Source organism: Lemur catta, chromosome 16 (genome assembly GCF_020740605.2).
Source record: "Lemur catta isolate mLemCat1 chromosome 16, mLemCat1.pri, whole genome shotgun sequence".
Taxonomy (NCBI): domain Eukaryota; kingdom Metazoa; phylum Chordata; class Mammalia; order Primates; family Lemuridae; genus Lemur; species Lemur catta.
The window spans coordinates 35,805,236-35,823,367 of record NC_059143.1 but is presented as its reverse complement, the minus strand read 5'-3'; the positions used below and the strand labels follow the sequence as shown (position 1 = coordinate 35,823,367).

Here is an 18,132-nt window from a genome sequence, read left to right as displayed (position 1 = left end):
TCTTCAATGAGGGTGGGTGGGTGACGCGTGCACTCGCTTGTGGGCAGGACCACCCTGACCTTCGGCCACAGCACCTCTACTTCGGGTGTTCCCAGGTGCGGGGGGCAGCTTCTGCCCACACCTGCTGCAGGTCACCCTCCTTCACCGACCCCCGCGCTCAGGTGTGGGGTGAGATGGAAGGGGAAACGTCATGCTCCCAAGACTCAGCACGTCCCTCATTCAACTCCGTGTGGCTAAACCATCTCCCTTTGCTAACCCCCAAACCATGCCCTCTGCATCCGGGAGGGCAACCGAACACCGCCTGCCGCCTACGGTCAGCAATGGGCAAATGAGGCCCCTCCCGGCTAGCGCCCGACACAGCTGCCACCTGCAAGTGGCCTAGAGGACAGTAGGAATATTACAGGTATTCATTCATCCATACATTCATTCTTCCTCCTTAAAGATACTCTTGCCACACACTGTGTGCCCAGCACTGCCCTGGGAGCAACGATGAGACATGTTCAGTCACAGCTATGACACAAGAGGGAAGGTACGAACAGCCATCAGAGGGTTCTAGAGAGGGGACTTGGGAGCTCAGAGGTGGGAGTTATTCTCAGCTGGGAATGAGGGCTTGGAAAGAGGCCAGGATTCTGACATGGGAACGTGGGGGGCATTCCAGGTGGACAGAATGACAACAAAATGCAGGCACAGGGAGGATGACACGGGTGTTTGGGAAGGAGGGACGTACAGCCCAGCCAGGCCCCAGCATAGGTGGGGTGGGGAAGACACACAGGGGACAGGGCTGGGACAGAAGCCCCGGCCGGAGTATGGATGGCTGCAACCAGCCAAGCAGCTGGGTCCCGTGGGATGGTCACTAGGGAAGGTTTTGGGGGTGAGGCATGGGGTCACGAAATGCCACAGTCTTACCTGTGCTTTTAAGAAGGCTAATGTGGCAGAGGTGTGGAGACCAGGCAGGATGGAATAAAAACCCAAACTCTCTGGCACTTGAAAGATAAGAATCCGTAATATGTTAAATGATGTTCAGAAATATATTTCCCTTGCCCCTTGTGTTTGGGTTTGGCCATGTGCCTTGCTTTAGCCAACAGAATGAGGCAGAGGTGACAGGGTGCCGGTTCTGATCTGAGGCCTTAGGTATTTACGCTCACTCTTACGCTTCTTCCATTGTCATGAGAAGACCCTCTCTGGCCTGGCCTGACGGTCCCAGACGAAGGACGACAGACAAGTGGAACAGGCCCCACCCAAGTCTAGCCTAGATTAGGTGACCCCTAACCAACCTGCACGCACATCATCTAAATGCATGCTTACTGCCGTGTGACACTGAGATTTCTGTGGTTGCTTGTTAAGCATCCATAGCTGACTGATACAGGATTGATACAAGAGACAATGTCAAGGTAAATAGCACTTGCTAAGGGGTGAGTTGTAAGGGGGTGGGTGGAAAGGGAGACTGCAAGATGACACCAAGATTCTGGGTCTGGGTGACTGTGCCACCAAAATAAACAGAACGTGGGAAGACAGGTTGTAGAGTGTGACCCAGGCCACTCCTACAGTCTATCACCCCTCCCCGCTGCGGACTGAGGCTGAGGATTCTTGATGCCAGAGTCTCAGCACCTGCAGAGACGGAAGCCCTCAGAGATGAGTCGGTTAACACCTGTCCCCTGCGTGTGGTGGAGGTGCTGTCTAGGTGGGTGGGGGGTGGGGGGGCCTCGGTCTCCTTAGGCAGCACATCAGGGGCTGCTCAAGAAGATTTCCAAGAGAAGCCACTCGAGTTCCGGCTTTCGATTAGCTTAGGCCACAGCTTATAGCAATCTGAGTTTCATCAATTACAAAAAGAAAGTATGTACATGCGTGTGTGTGCACGTGTGTGTACTCATATCAACATCTATATGCAAAACAACAGCGCAGCAGCTGCTCTCTGTGAGCCGGACACCGAGCCAGGCGCCTTCACTGCAATATCTCATTTCATCACGACGATCCCACAAGGCAGGTCTTGCTATTGCCCCATTTCACAGACGGTGACTCTGAAATAGAGAAGTTGCGCAACTTGCCCATGACCTTGTGGCGATGGCAGAGGTGGCTGAACCTAGGTCCGTCTGCTACGGAGACCAAGCTTATTTTCTCCCCCTCCTTTTTATGGTGTTTTTTTAAAAATTAATTTTATTGTGTATATGTAAGGTATGCCGCGCGATGTTATGGGATACACAGAGATGGTAAAAAGGCCACTGTAGTGAAGCAAGTACATATCCATCATCTCACATAGTTACCCATTTTTTGTTTGTTTGTTTTTGTGGCAAGAACAGCTCTTCGGGTGTTTTTAAGTTGGAAAGTAGTACATCAGAGCCCACGCTCTTAGTCGCTCTCCAAGTCTCCACTTTCCACGAAGCCGTTTGCCCAGACTGCCCCTTGGAAGTGCACCCCTGCCTGCGACCCCTCAGGCCTCCTGCCCGCGCCCCTGCCCACTGCAGCGTCTGCCCGCCTGTGGGCCGCTGCGGAGCTCTGTTGTTTGTCTCCCACCCTGGAGCCTGCGCTGGGGCAGGGCCGGCCACGGACCCCACCGTAGTAGACACAAAGATGGGTTTGTATTTTCGCCCTAGTCCCAAGCCTGGAGAAGGCAGCTTCCACGGGGGGGCGCCCCAGGAATTCCGGTTATCTGCGAATGAGTGAATGACCTTGCCTGCCCCCCCCCAGAGCCTGCAAAGGGCCCCGGACTGTTGGCCTTAAAGTTGTGAATCTTTTGGTGGTTCCATTCTCATTAATCCGATTAACCCATCGTAGTCTTATGTAATCTGAACAAGGGCAGGCATTGCCATTCTCATTTTACAATGGGGAAACTGAGGCACAAGAGATCAAAAGATTTGACTGAGGTCACACAGTGCTAGAACTTGAATGAGAACCTAAGCCCCTTCTCTGCTCTGGGCTAAAGGTTCTCAGCCTGGGTTTTACACTGGAGTTGCCTGGAGGAATTCTGAAGATATCGATGCTTGGACTCCACCCCAGAGAGTCTTGTGTAATTGGAAAGGGTGGGGTTGGGACACTGGTCATTTTTGATAGTCCCTAGGTGATTCCCATGTGCAACCGTGGCTGAGAACCACAGCTCTCGGCCTTTATAAAATGTCAACTTGAGTGTTAAAATAGTGCCCCTCTATCAATGCCCAATATGTCCTTACCCCATCTCCCATAAACATACCCATCCATGAAGGCACACACGGAAGGACAAAGTCCCGCAGCAACACTGACGAGGAAGATAACCGCACCGGCAGACTTCACCAGACTCGGGAGGTAACACCATTCATGAAAGTACTGTCACCAATAAACTCTGATTGACCACGGCAGCTTGGCCTCTTGACCCAGAAGACCAAAAGCAGGGGGTAGCTTGAGGCTTCAGTCCATTCCCCTGTCTGCCTCTGGCTGGCTGACCAAGAGCTTGTCAGTGCTAGCAAAGCCCTGTGCCTGTGTCCTCAGGCAGCTCCATCAGCACTGGCTTACTCCAGGCCTTGGAGACTCAGGTCCCTGCCGGGGGAATAGGAGACTGGGTGGTATGCTGTGTCCTTTGAGGGGCAGGAAAGGGCTCAGGGGCAGTAGGTACGAGGGACTGAAGCTTTAAAAAATTGATTGCATCTGATCAAAGGACTGTTGCTTGACTCAGTTTCCTCCTGATAATCCGTGGCATCGAGGGAGGATTCTGTTCTGGGCTAGCACAGCTCACTAGGAGAATGAATGTCTGCTAAGTATCGGCAATTGGATTTGAGATGAACACATGACGCCACCCACCAGCTTTGGGTCTGAGAGGGACACTCTACTTTGGCAGACACTGAGCAGTTCCAAGGATGAGCCACATAGCTAACACGAAGCCCCTACAGAGCCTTCCTCGTTCAGGAGTGAAGAGAAAAGGACTATGGACCTACAGGAAAATCCTGCATGGCAGAATATGGGAGCATTATCATATATATATATATATATATATATATATATTTGGAGAGCATTATCTTGAAGACTTAATGGAAATGCATACCTCTGAAAATGTTAACTACAGTAAACCAAAAATAAGTAAAATTAAAAACCCAAGCACAAAACCTACGGGCTTGTATGTCTGTAAGAATGACAATATGCATTCTGTAAGGTGACAAGGCATTCAAAAGAAGGGATTGTGATTAGCTAAATAAAAAACCCTCAGGCTGAAATGAAGGTGAGACAGGAGCTGGGATTAGGGGAGAACGATGGAAACTAGAAATCCCACAGCAGAGCGAAAACAAACCGTAGGCAACAAAGAACAGAATGGACGCTGCAGAAACAGGAATCCAGAAGATAGACTTGGAAAACACCTGGAAAGCTGAATACAAAGATAAACAGATGAAAAAAAGAAAGAAGAAAAATGAAAGAGAAGACACAGGGGACATCTCATCTAGGAATTACTGAAGTTTTCAAAAAGGACACCAAAATACACAGAACAAAGAGACCGGGGTGAAAAACTTTCTGAAAACAAACAAACAAACAAACAAACAAATAATAAAAAAAGAGAGTTGACTCTTCAGGTAAAAGCAGTCCACAGTGTTCCAGCCCCTCATTTATACCTAGTAGAAGAATTTTCTTTTTTAATTAAAAAAAAAAATCTAAAAACAGCTATGACGGAACAAAAAAATGAAGTTTCTTACAAAGAGACAAAAATCTGGTTAGTCTTCTACTTCTATATTGGGTGTTAAAATTCAGAGACATGGTGGCAACATCTTCTTGGGTTTGAGGGGACAAGAACCCACCTACCTACAAGTGGAAGCAAGAGAAAGGTGTCTCACATAAGCAAGTGTTGAAAACAAATCACTCCCACAAGCTTCTCTTAAAAAAATTAAATGCTGCAGCTGCTATGAAAAATAGTATGGCGATTCTTCAAAAACTTAAAAATAGAATTGTCATGTGATCCAGCAATTCCACTTCTGGTTATGTATCCAAAAGAACTGAAAGCAGGATTTCGATGGGTGCGAGATATTTACATGCTCACGTTCATAGTTGCTTTACTGACAGTAGCCAAGAGGTGAGACTACCCTGTGTCCATCCACAGATGAATGGATAAACAAAATGTGGTGTATACACACAATGGAATATCATTCAGCCTTGAAAAAGGGAGGAAATTCTGACACATGTTACAACATGAACGATTCCTGAGACATCATGCTAAGTGAAATAAACAAAAGAACAAATACTGTATGATTTCACTTACATAGGTATTTAAAGTAGTCAAACTCATAGAAACAGAAAGTAGAATGGCGGTTGTCAGGGCCTGGGGAGAGGGGCACTTGGGGAATTGTTTAATAGGTAGAGAGTGTCAGTCTTGCAAGATGAAAAAGTTTTGGAGATTGGCTGTACAGCAATGTGACCATACACTATCGAGCTGTATAATTAGAAATGGTTGAAATAGTAAGTTTTATGTTATAGTTTTTTTATAATAAAATTAATTAAAAAATTAAAAACTTTCTCAAATGCGTGTTCCAGCCAACACAATTTATGACTCAACTCTGAGGAAGTCATGGTTTAGAAGAAACAGAAGGGAAAACTGAAACTATTAATGAAACCACGTAGATGTATAAAGTTAAGTCAAAATAAGTAATTATAATTTTGGTTATAAGATTGAATCAAAAGCCAGAAATAATCCTTAGAAGAGATTTAATTTTTAAATGTAATTTAAATAACTTCATAGTAGTAGTGATTTAATAATCCAAAATTAAATTACTAGAGACTGATAAATATGGGTGGGTGGGGGGACAGAAGATTGTAAAACACACAAAATTTCCTAATTTAGACCATCAGGATTCATAGGTAATTGCTTCTGTCTTAAGTTTAGTAATCAGAGAAATAAAAGTTAAAGTATACCTTTAAAAATGCTAACAGTGAACACTACTAACCACTAACAGAACTGAAAACAGGATATATAAAATGAATAGATGAGTAAAAATAACTGTGGGCAAATGAAAATAAAATTAAAGTAGTAGTAAGATCAAAGTACTTTTTAAGATAACAATCACTAAATACAGTTATAAGGTTAGTTATATAAATAAAAATACAATCTGTAACAAATAGATAACACAAAATGTTATCTATTTTCTAGCAAAGATTCAAAATATATCAAAAACTATTGAAGCTGGGTGCAGTGGCTCATGCCTGTAATCCTAGCACTCTGGGAGGCCAAGGTGGGAGGATCACTTGGGGTCAGGAGTTCAAGACCAGCCTGAGCAAGAGCAAGACCCTGTCTCTACTAAAAATAGAAAAATTAGCCAGGCGTGGTGGCACACACCTGTGGTCCCAGCTACTCGGGAGGCTGAGGCAGGATGATCACTTGAACCCAAGAGTCTGAGGTTGCTGTGAGCTAAGCTGACACCATGGCACTCTAACCTGGGTGACAGAGCGAGACTCTGTCTCAAAAAAGAGTGAGACACCGTCTCTACCAAAAATAGAAAAATTAGCCAGACGTGGTGGCATGCACTGGTAGTCCCAACTACTCAGGAGGCTGAGGCAGGAGGATTGCTTGAGCCCAGGAGTTTGAGGTTGCTGTGAGCTAAGCTGATACTACAGCACTCTAGCCCAGGCAACAGAGCAAGACTCTGTCTCACAAAAAAAAAAAAAAGAAAAAGAAAAAAAAAGCTATTGAAACATAAGAAGAAAAACAGAAAGAAAGAATTGTATTAGGAAATAAAACCACTAACTTTCAATGACTGATTAAATAAATAATGAATTACTTAGATGATTTAAGTAATATAATTAATTAGACTAAATTGAAACAAGCATCAGAGTAAGCTGTGATCCCACTATAAATTCCAACACATAGAAATTATACAGATTACATACTGGGACTAAGAATTAATTTAAAAAGTCCAATTACTTGGATTTAAAAGGTATTCTCCTAAAGAAAGATGGAATAAAGATTTAATCAAATATATAATACTTGTAATAAGTCATCTAGGAAATAAACAGCTATAAAAACTTGTGAGATGTGGTCAAAGCTATAAACAAAGGTCAATTTATAGTCTTAACTATTTTGGCCGTTAAAAAAAGGAAGAAAATATATCATCTAAACCTATGTTGTTCAGTATGGTAGCCACTAGCCATATGTGACTACTGAGTGCTTGAAATGTGGCTATCCCGACTGATACGGGCTGTAAGTGTAAAACAGACACTAGTTTTCAAAGACTTAATATGAAAACAAGAATATAAAATGTCTCATATTTGAAAAATATCAATCACATGTGAAATTTTGGATATAGTGGGTTAAGTAAAACATATCGTTAAATTTAAAATTACATATGTAGATGACATGATACTTCTATAGGACATTAGTCTAAAGATTTAACTCAAAAAATTAGAAAACCAACAAGTAAGGAAATATAGGAAAGGACATGATATAGTTTGGATATCTGGCCCCTCCAAATCGCATTTGATCCCCAGTGCTGGAGGTGAGGCCTAGTGGGAGGTGTTTTGGTCATGGGGGTGGATCGCTCATGACTGGCTTGGTGCCCTCCCCATGATGATGAATTTTTGCTTTATTAATTCAGGAGAGAGCTGGTTGCCTAAAGGAGCCTGGCACTGCCTCCTCCCTCTCTTGCTCCTTCTCTTGCCAGGTGACAGGTCTGCTCCCCCTTCACCTTCCACCTTGCCTGGAAGCTCCCTGAGTCCCTCACCAGAAGCAGATGCTGGCACAACCTGCTGGTCTGCAGAACCGTGAGCCAAATAAACCTCTTTTCTTTATAAATTACTCAGCCTCAGGTATTTCCTTTATAGCACTGCAAAATGGACTAACACAGGATATAATCCAGAGAAAGCCAAAAAATTAATTAGTTAGGAAGTAGAGAAAGGAAATTATATACAAAAATCAAGAAAGAAGACATAGAAATAAAATTAGATATGGAAACAGATATGGAGTAGATAAAAAAAGCATAATAAAAAATTACAACACAGATGATGATTTTGAAAAGTGAGGAGATGGATTTTTTTTTTTTTTTACTAAAAAAAGAAATAAAAAGCCAGAATAGCCTAAAAATCATAAAATAAAATGAAAAGTTTGGAACAAATTACCTTTATAAGGAGGTCTCTAAACTTTCAACTTTTATGGGTAAGTTCATTCAAACTTTCAAAAAATTAGGCAACTGCTTTTCTTTGGAAACTGACCCAGAACACAGAAATGAAGCAGCTTTTCAACCAGTTCCCTATAACCGAAATCTCATAATGATAGTAAGTTACAAATAAGGAAGTCTACAGGCTAATCTCTCTAATGGGAATAAATGTGACAGTTCTAAATGAAATACTAACAATTAGATCCATTATAACCAAGTAGATTTTTATCCCACCAAGGCATGGATGATTTAGTATCAGGAAATCTATAAATGTAATATATTACATCAACAGGCCCGATTAAAAAAAAGCAGCAACGCTCATGACCCTTGGAAGGGAAGAGATAAAATGATTTGACTATATATATGGAAAACCCAAGAGAACTTTCTAATAAAGATTAGAATTAACAAAAGAGTTTAGTAATTAATAAAAGTATTTAGATACAAAACCTACAAAACCCAATAGCTTTCTTTTATGACAAGATTAACCAGTGAGATATTCTAATGCATAAAAACTCATTTATCAAAGCAATAAAAATACTTAGGTGACATAATTAAGAGATATGCAAGATGTCTATGAAGAAAATTGCAAAACTAAACCGAAAGATTTAAGAGAACATCTTGAACAAGCAAAGAGACACATAGTCCTTAATGAGAAGATAGCATTGTAAAGATGGTAATTCTTGCCGAAATAATTCACAGGTGTAACACCAATCTGTACTCTATAGCCCAACGTGAACCTTTTTGAGAAAAGGGAATGGAGATTTGAAAAAAAAAAAAAGGATCCTAAAAGTAATTTGAAAAAAATAATAGGGGTTATAGTTAAAATCAAAACAAAACAAAATTGGAAACAGTTATATTACTTTCAACCTCTCCTAAAGCTTCAATAAGTAAGAGACTGTGGAACTGACCTAAGAATGGAGAGCTAGATCAGTCTAGAAATGAATTCGGCATCCATAAGGGTTTATCACACGAGCCCGGGAGGAACACAAATCAGTGGCAAAGGAAGCATTATTCACTCATGCAACAGTGTAGAGACAGCTGTCTAAGTATTAGGAGGAAAATCATTAACGGTCTCACTCCACACTGGGCCCTAAAATGAATTACAGATGGACTAAAGAGGTAAATATTCTAAAACAAACAAACAAAAGACAAACAAAAAACTTAAAGAAAATTAAATTGAGCATTTATCAAATTTCTGGATGGAGAAGGGCTTTCTTCAATAAAACAATGGAAGAATGCATCAAAATATTATAAAGATACTTAAAAGACAATTGACATGCTGCAAAAATATGTATAATAAGTGTGACAAATGGTAATGGTCTTAATATACAGTATCTCATATTTGTAATAAAAGTACTAAATCTCTCATGAACAAAATGAAAAAGTGCATTAAAAGGTAAATCCTATGTCAAAACATAAATTGCTAATAAATATGTGAAAACAAATTAATTCAATATCAGTAGCAATTAAATGAATGAAAATACCTTTTTTCCACCTATATTAGCAAAGCTTAAAATAAAATGGTAATTGACAATGCTGGTAAGGATGCAGTGAGATAGACACTTTCATACAGGGGCAGTGTACATTGGTACCACTTTTCTGAAAAACCTTAAAATAAGTCTTAAAAATGTTCTTATTATTTGATCTGGTAATTGCACTTCTGAGTAATTATCGTAAGGACATAATTAAAAATAACAGAAAAAATAAGCTTAACGCACACAAAAATTCAACAACCGAAATATCCAACAATAGGGGAAGGATTAAGTAAATGATGATTCATGCATCCATTAAAACTTATGTTTATGGAAAGTTTATAATAGCATGGGAAAAATGCTTATATAATACTAAGTGAAAAAAGCAAAACCAAAATTGCATGTACCATATAATCTCATCCATGAATAAATTTTTTTATGAAGGAAAATGATGAGAAATATTCCAAGTGTTTAAGCGTCGTTGTTTCTCAATAGTAGAACTATGGATGACCTTTATTTTTCACTTTTTTTTATTTTCTGAATTTTTTCCCCTGAATTATCTGCGAACGTTTATTTTTTAAAATCAGAAGAACAGTTATTTAAAAAGAAACCAGCAGATTGTGACCCTTCTGGCTTTTTTCATTAGGACAGTGATCCTCCCAAGAAGGGTGAGGAACTGCGTTGTGAACATGCCCAGCCCCAGAGGCCACCAGAAACCAGCCTATGTGTCTCCTCTTGACACGTGTTACAGGTTGCCAGCTTTTCCTCCGGAACAAGGAGCCGCTTTCTGCCAACCGAAACTAGCCGTTCCCTGAGTCCCTAGTTCTCCCAAGCTCAGCCTCTCGCATCCAAAAGCAGCAAGGGGCCTCAGATTGGTGGCAGCCATTTCAAAGTCTGGTCTTTGGCTCTAGGTTCTCCTCGGACTGGCAGGCTCCCTCCCAGCAACCCCTACTGCCTTTCCCCAAACTTTAAGGCTACCATTTAAGCCCCGTTTCCTGCCTAAAACTATTTATTGACGTACTGCTATTTCCTGCACCGGCCACATCAATAAGCCCTGAAAGCCATTCAGTGTCTCAGGTTTCTCAAGGCATTCTGGGAAATTCTTCCCACTCGGGATAACCACATGAACTCTGGCGTGGTGGAGCCCTGTGGCCAAGCCAAAAACAGCTGTGTACAGGCAGAGGGGAAAAAACAGCCCCCGCCCCGCCCCAGCGGCGGGCGGCCACAGCAGGGAGATGCTGCCGCTCAGAGAGGGAGGGCTCAGGGCACAAGGACCACAGTGTATTTTTACACTTCCTGAGGCCGATGGGCAGCCCCCGCGAGTCCCTGCAAACTCACCATCATTTCGTTCTCCCCTTTTTAAAAACAAATGACCGAGGGAAATTTGCCCATCCAAACCCTACATCCCCAATGACTCTGGTTTGTTTCTGCCCAGAGAGGTGGCTGCTGTTGCCATCTCCCCAGTGGGGAGGAGAAAGTGAACTTTTATTTACTGCTAGCAGGAAGTTTCTTTTTCCTTGAGAAGTTGGGAATGTGGGAGGGACGGGCAGTGGGGAGCTGGGGGCAGCCCAGCAGCGACCAGTGGATCCCAGTCATTCTTCTCCCAGGCAATTGGTTTGGGGACTTTAAAAAAAAAAAAGTATTTGACAGAATTCTTTATATTGGACAGAGGAAAGTAATTTTCAAATAAAAGGTGCTGTATTTTTTTGTTGGGCTCAAACTTTCCCTCCTGTGGGTTTCTGCTCCAATGTCACCTCCCCAGGGAGGCCTCCCTGACTGCCCCTCTACATAGCAGTCCCCGGGGCTCCTCATTCTGCCTCTGCCCTATTTTCCTCCTAGCCCTTATCACCTAAGAAGTAAAATTGTTTCTGTTTGCAAATGACAGGAACCTATATGTAGAAAACCCTAAAGATTCCATTGAAAAAGTAAGAACTAATAAATAAATTCAACAAACTTATAGGATACAAAATCAATGTACAAAATCAGCCACATTTCTTTACACCAACAATGAAATATCTGAAAAGGAAATCAAGAAACAATTCCATTTACAATAGCATAAAAAAAATACTTAGGAATAAATTTAACCAAGGAAGTGAACCAATCTGTACACTGAAAATAGCCCTTATCACTAAGATTAGGTCTTTTCTTTGCTGCTGACCTGACCCTGCACTAGGAAGAGTCTCAGGAGACAGGGAGCTTGTCTTTCGCAGCCATCATCATGGCCCTAGAATGGGACCTGGCCCATCGCAGGGGTTGCATGAGCATGTGTGGATTGGATGGATAAATACTCCAAGGTAAGTGGTCAGACAGCTCTTCTCTAACAGGCCAACCTGCCCAAAATGCACAAGCTGTTGCCATTCCTTTTCAAATCTAACACTTAAGAGTGGGAAGTTGCTATGTTTGCCTGATTCATCTTCTCTTGTATTCGTGGCTGACAGTTCACTCCCCAGATATTTTCTTCCCATCTTCCCTGGGCCAGCTCTGGTCCCTGCTCCAGGCTGTCTCATAACATTGGTTTCACTTTTGCGGTTAACATTTTTTTTGCCATAGGGTGATGTTTTTTGGCTTATCTGGGACTTTCTCCCCCTTCTTGGGGTTGCTTTAAGGAAGTCCGTGCCATTCGGCCAAGCGAACCCTTTAGTGGTGTGGTGGGGTCGCCTGTGATCTCAGGGTAGTTCCTCCCCAGCCAGACTGTTCCCCTCAGGACTGCTTGCTGAGGACATATCCCAAGGGTTGCTCCTCAGTTCCCCTCACCAGTAATGCCCTGTCACTCCTCTGTCCCTGTCACCCAGCACAGGGCCTGCTGCCTGGCCCCAGCGGCTGGGAACTGGCCCAGGGTAGTTCCTGGAAGGCTCCTGCCCCGCCCCAGTCATTATGTGGGAGGAGCCAGGACAAGAGCCTCCACCTTGAAGAGGGTGATGCAGTCCCTTTTTGGCACCTGTTTGCATCAGGCGTGAGGCAGAGGGACGGGACTTCCCAAGCCCAGGGCTGGTCCGGAGTGTGGAGCCTGGAGACACTACGACATATCAGGTCATTCATTCCTGGCCTGAGAGAGGACCCTGAATGTTCCATTTCCTCTCACTTCCTGGGACTTTTGGGCCCCATGGAACACCTTAGGATCCTTATGAAAAAGGATTCAGGGATGTTAAGCCTCCTTGTGTTGGTTTCCATGACTTGGGACCAGAAGGAACTGATGGGTGCAACAACAGGCTCTTCCTATGTGATGGGACGATGGATTCCTGGGCCCTGGGTGGGAGGACGGGGATAGGGCCCGGGAGCCGGGGATGGGGACTGCCGAGAGCAGAGCCGGAGAGGAGGGTGGACTGAGGCTGGGCAGGCGGTGCCTCCAGCAGAGCACAGAGTCAGGAGAGGACGAGAAGGGGAGAAAGGGTAATTTGGCCGGCAGCCCACGGGCCCTGCCCCTCACACACCCACTCAGGGCAGCGTCGTGGAAGGTCTTGGCATCAGTCTGACCGGGTCAGGCAGACTCCTTGGCTTAAATGAATAACATGTGCAACGTATCTGGCGCAGAGTAGGTGTTTAACAAGTGGCAGAGAGACCTCCTGGAAGTTGGATCCTGAGTCACTCCATCCAGCAAAGCCTGGCCCGGACCTGGCCGCCCCCTCCTCTGGCAGGCTCTGCGGGTAGCCCCAGCCAAGGGGCGCGCCTGCTGGGCTGCACTCGTGGCTGGCCATCACGCCACATCCTGGCCACAGCTGCCAGTCTTGGCTCAGTCCTGCGGGGCCCTGAGGCCTGGCCCCAGGGACTCAGCCATGGCTTGACTCTGCAGCAGCAAGAACCCGACGTGCAGGTCACTCTGGACTCTGGCAATATTCTCCTGTAGCTGCCCATCTCCTTTGGAAGGAGAAGGTGCCCTAGGGCAGTGGTCCCCAACTTTCTGGGCACCAGGGACTGGTTTCATGGAAGACAATTTTCCCACGGACCGGGGTGGGGATGGGAGACGGTTGGGGATGCTTTGTCGGTGATGCAAGCGATGGGGAGCAGCGCTAACCACCGCTCACTTCCTGCTGTGTGGTCTGGTTCCTCACAGGCCACAGACTGATCCTGGTCCATGGCCCAGGGGTTTGGGACTGCAGCCCTAGAGGACCATGAGGGCACGGGGCTGCAGCCTCCACCCCAGGACGGGTTGCTTGCCTTGAGTTCTGATGTTAGCTGGGCCTGAACCATTCTCTGGGCTTGGGCATGTCCCTTCCCATGCAGGCTCGGACCTTTTACCCGAGTAGCCCTGACCTCCCTGGCCCACAACCCAGACACCCACTGCATGATGCCCAAGTCCTGGTCACTCTACTGCTTCACTCTGCTCTGTCCCCAGACACAGGATTCTCAGTTGCCGGTGCCAGAAACCCTCTCAGATTAGCTGAAGCACACAGGGCCTGCGCTGGCTTCTAAGGACACACCTCTCATAATGGCTCATGAGCCAAAAGGCAGACAGAACCCTCTCTCTACCAGTGTCCAACTCTCTAATCTCAGAGAAGGATCTGGACTGTCCCTGCTCAGCACACGCCTGTTCCTCAGACCAATCACTGCGGATGTGGGGATGGGGCTCCCGGATTGGCCAGACCCAGGTCATGTGGCTGTTCTGTGGCTGGGACTGGTGGGCCCAGCGACAGATCCCTCGACCACACACGGAAACAATAGCTGCCCACTGCAAACACAGACTCTGCCTGGGACCACTCGGCGACTGTCACAGGTGCCTCAAACTCTCCCGAGCACCACGTCAAATGCCCCACGTGCTGGCGGTGACTGCTGCCCTTTCTGTCCCACCCAAAAGAATGAAGAGAGAGTGACATTATAAGGATGATCTTGCATCGGCTCTAATCAGCAGACATGGAAACCCTGCCCCGCATGCCAGTCTTTTCACTATTGTTAATAAATATGACTGGAGACATTCTCTGAGATGACAGTTCCTGGCTCTGTGGCTGGGGATGCTCTCTCCCTGGCACTTGGCTCCAGGCCAAGGGCACACACTGTGGCTAGGAACTGCTATCGGCCACTTCCAGCTGAATCTAGATCATTCTGGAGACATTTTCGAAGCTTCCCAGGCTGTGAGCACCTAGCATATTTCTGTCGGCAAAATGAGGTCAGGTAGGCTCAGCTCTGCTGATCTGTGGGAGGGGACGGGGGGGCGGGGGTGGCGCTGGGTGCAGTGGAGAGAAGCTGAGAAGTCAGGCTGATGGAGTGGGAATTCTGTCTCACACTTCTGCAGGCGCGAAGCCTTATTCTCAGGCAAGGGAGCCAGCACCTGCTGTGGCCGTGGCCTTGAAAAGCCCTCAGAAGAAGCTGGAAGTTTTTCTTTCAGACTGAGCAGGAAGAGGGGGCTGGATTGTCTGACAGATGAGGAACACCAGGGGGATGAGTAGGGATTCCTCAAGCCAGGTGTCACTGGACTCAGCCTCAGGGAAGACGGAGGGACCCCTCACCAGGTCAAGGGGCGTCAGGGGGCTGCAGTCCACAGCCTGAGGGCAGCCTAGTAATCAGACCCCTGGTAGACAGTGCCCGTGCTGGCACCCTGGTCCCATCTGCTGCCTGACTGATCTCCACGTATTAATAACGGTCCTGCCACACTTTATATAGCACTGTCCCTTTCCAAGCCCTCCCCACAGCTTCCCTGGCTCTGCCCACACACTACATTGCTGCAGGATGAGGCTCATTGGTTCGACCACCTTCTGAGGTTGATAGGGCTCGAACCCAGGTCTCCAATTCTGCACCTGGTGGCATGTTTGAATAGACCCTCATGCAGACACCTGAGACAGCCGTAGCTGCCCGCCTCTGTCCTGCAGACTTGGGACTCCTCCCTGCCTGGGTGCCACCCTGCCTGGGAGAGTGGCGGGGCCTGGGAGGCAGGTGTTCGCCAGGGCCTGCCCCAGCACAGGGAGATCTTACCCATCATGCAGAGCTCTCTGTGGGGACGAGGGGGTCGTGTTCATCCGTGCCCCTGTTCGTAAAATGTAGAGAGACCATTCAACCTGCACCTGGGTGACAGTGACAAAACATGTAAAAACCCTCCCTAAACAGAAAAGGGTTACTACGCCCACATTCTGCAATGTGAGAAACTGAAGCATTACAGTGGACAAATGTCCTGTCTGGGGTTTCCTGTGTGAGGGACCAGGAACTGGGGACAGAACCCAGCGTACCCAGCGTTTTGGAGCTCCCTAAAGTTTGCTCCCAGAAGTTCTGCCTGGCCTGGGTCCCCAGCCCCAGGTGGAAATGCTGTCTGGGATTCCGCCGCTTTGGACCGGGCCCACAGGCCGTGCTCTGGAAGCAATTGGAAACTGAAGAAATGACTTTCGAAAGCCTCCTTTCAACGAGCAGCCCAATTATTTCTGAAATTGTCCGGAAGACTGGCGTTAAAAATAGATGATTACGCAGGCGTTATTAAACTATTTATAGAATTTGAGAAAACCCCCTGAAATGTTCACAGAAAAATCTGCCTATAATGGGGGTTCCTGAGTGACTCAGTCTGAAGCCCAAATCCACCCGCAACTTTGAACTTTGCCACAGATGAGACCTTTGAAAGTCACATTAACATTTACGGGGCATCATCCCTCAAGAAGGCTGTAACGGGGTGTGCACATCTTTTATCAAGCCATATCCCAAAATGTTTACTGACGGCAGTCAAGCCACAGCCACGGGCGGGGCACACGGAGGAACAGCCGGGGTGGGGGAGGCAGGACAGAGGAGGAGGACACGAAGTCCGGCGGGCTCGGGGAAGGCCAACATTTGCATGTGTGAGATGGGGATCCTGGCTTGTGCCCTGCCTCTGGAAACCACACGGGGATACAGACCTGGAAGTCATCGTCTTGCCTGTCGTTTTATGCAAAGACAGGGATGGAAGCTATTGGGGTCAGGCTGTGACCGGCCCCTCTAATGCAACATGCTGTTCTGTTTGGTTCTGCCCAACTGGACTTGGTGATGTCTGCTCTGTGCAGCGCTGCAGGGGTGGGGACGGCCCTGAAGGAAGTGCCTTCCCCATGAGCTGTGAGCTCCCGTCTGAAGACCGAATGGGCTCCTTGTGTTGTTCCCAAGGAGCCTCGGGCCACCTGTGGGGATGGGTGAGGGGCGGTTGAGCGGGCAGACTTGGAGCTCGCAGATTCCGGGCAGACGGCCTCTGCGGGGTCTGTTTCACGGGTTGAGGATGTGCCTGAGATAGAGTCTGGAAAAAGTAGCTCTCCTGCTAGAAATGTATGAAAACCACTGGTACGGAAGGCATGTGCAAGGGGCTTGAACACCAGACCAACCCGGAATGAGGAGGCTCCCTGACCTGACCCCCACCCAGCCCTCGGACCTGGGCAAGCCCCGGACCTCCCACCGCCTCACATTCTCCATCTAGGAAAGGGTGACGGGGCTAAACACAGTGACAATGAAAACACCTGGCCAGGGCAGACATTCAACAAATGTCTGTCCCCTCCTGCTTCCCTGGCCTTCCCAAGTTGGGGTTCAAGGACATGGGCAAGGGGTGGGGTGGTCATTCATGCCAGGTGTGATGGGATAGCCTGGCTGGCCTCCCTCTCCTTGGCCAGTGTGTGGTGGGCGGCAAGAGGGAAGGTGTCTCTGCACAGAGGAGGGGGGATGGCAGGTATTTATTTATTTATTTTGAGATAGAGTCTCACTCTGTCACCTGGGCTAGAGTGCCATGGCATCAGCCTAGCTCACAGCAACCTCAAACTCCTGGGCTCAAGCAATCCTCCTGCCTCAGCCTCTCAAGTAGCTGGGACTACAGGCATGTGCCACTATGCCAGGCTAATTTTTTCTATATATTTTTAGTTGTCCATATAATTTCTTTCTATTTTTAGTAGGGACGCGGTCTCACTCTCGCTCAGGCTCGTCTCGAACTCCTGAGCTCAAACGATCCACCCGCCTCGGCCTCCCAAGTGCTAGGATTACAGGCGTGAGCCACCGCGCCCGGCTGGCAGGTAGTTATTGACAGCAGGGGACTGAGGGTGGGAGAAGAAATGGGCTGGCCAGATGTGGGGCTAACATTCTGGCTAGTGTTAGTTTTGCATGCATATTTTATTTCCTTGGCTAGACTGCAAGCCTTGTGGGTATCTTACCCCTATTTGCCTCTCTCAAGTATCTGGCGGAGAGTAGAGCTGGGTATAAAACAGCAGCTTGGGGACTCTTGTTGACTTGATATGAGTGGAGGCCTTCAAGATACTTCGATATCTGGTATGCTGACTGACAAATGCTGGTAGAGTTGGGGAAGAAAAACCCATCTTGTCTCCATGCATGCCAAGATGGCCCACCTTCACCCCCCTGAGCTTCTCTAACCAGAGTCGGGGACCCGCTTCCTCTGGCTGCTGAAAACCTGGCTCACGTGCATATCCTCAGTCTCAGCCTATTTGTCTTCTCCTCCCACGGGCCTCCCGCGTTCTCTAAGTACACCCTCTACTTGGGACTGTCCGTCACTGTGTCTTGTTTGCTCTTCTGCATAGCACACGTCACAATGGGAAACGACACACTTGTTGGTTTATGTGCTCAGTGTCTGCCTCTCCCACGTGGACTGCAGGTTCCAAGAGGGCAGAGGAACTGTGTCTATTTTAGTCACC

General features: G+C 46.8%; 1 protein-coding gene across 1 annotated transcript in view; it reads right to left on the bottom strand.

Annotated features, from left to right (window-relative positions):
* Positions 1 to 18,132, bottom strand: part of CTIF (cap binding complex dependent translation initiation factor) — a 260,791-nt gene that overhangs the window by 37,062 nt on the left and 205,597 nt on the right. The window lies entirely within an intron of this gene.